Raw genomic sequence first — 830 nt, 5'->3', positions numbered from 1 at the left:
GAGGCCAATGACGATCATAGGACGATGTACGAGTTTGCTCGACCATCTTTAGATGGGGACAGTATAGTCAGACTCCTAGCTTTATGTGGCCAATAATTTTGAGATAAAGGCCAATGTTATCCGGATGATCCAGTAAAGCATGCAATTTGGAGGATTACCAATGAGGATCCCAATGCACATATCTCTAACTTTTAGAGATTTGTGACACATTCAAGATAAATGGAACAATCGGTGATGCCATTCGGTACCGAGATTGTTTCCATTTTCCTTGAGGGACAGAGCAAAGAGATGGCTGCAATCTCTTCCACAACAAACAATTACTACACCGGAGGGCGTTGGCGAAAATTTTTTTATAAGTATTTTCCTCCCACTAAAGCGCTAAACTTAGAAATGACATATCTTCTTTTGTGCGGTTTGATGATGAAAGCATGTCGATGCATGGGAGAGATTTAAAGATCTTTTGAGATGCCGCCCACATCATGGATTGCCGGTGTGGATGCAGTTCGGACCTTCGGGTTGAACCTTGCAACGAGGCGATGGTGGATGCCGCGGCGGTGGCGCTAATAGTAAGACGCCCGGGGCTCGAACGATGGAAGAAATGGCCATGAACAACTATCGTTGGCAATCCTCTAGGAGCCGACCGGGAAGGCAGTGGAGTGGTCAACCAAGTGGACTCTACGGCAGCCTTGGCGGCTCGAGTGGAGCTTCTAGCCAAGAAGATCGACCAACTCAGGATCTTGGGTTCATGCGGCCGAATGTTGGTGCGAGTTTATGGTGGCCCGTATTATAGTCACGGAGGTATGTTTGCTTCATCCTCTACTACTTTTCCA

The 830-nt window shown here is 47.1% G+C and overlaps 1 non-coding gene across 1 annotated transcript; it reads right to left on the bottom strand.

Moving 5' to 3' along the window:
• Positions 1 to 380: 380 nt before the first annotated feature.
• Positions 381 to 486, bottom strand: LOC112534273. The gene has a single exon (XR_003078570.2). It is a non-coding gene; the product is annotated as a small nucleolar RNA R71 (small nucleolar RNA).
• Positions 487 to 830: the final 344 nt, after the last annotated feature.

The sequence above is a fragment of the Ricinus communis genome, chromosome 7 (assembly GCF_019578655.1).
Source record: "Ricinus communis isolate WT05 ecotype wild-type chromosome 7, ASM1957865v1, whole genome shotgun sequence".
Taxonomy (NCBI): Eukaryota; Viridiplantae; Streptophyta; class Magnoliopsida; order Malpighiales; family Euphorbiaceae; genus Ricinus; species Ricinus communis.
Note: the sequence above shows the minus strand (reverse complement) of the source record. Positions and strands in the feature narration are given on the sequence as shown.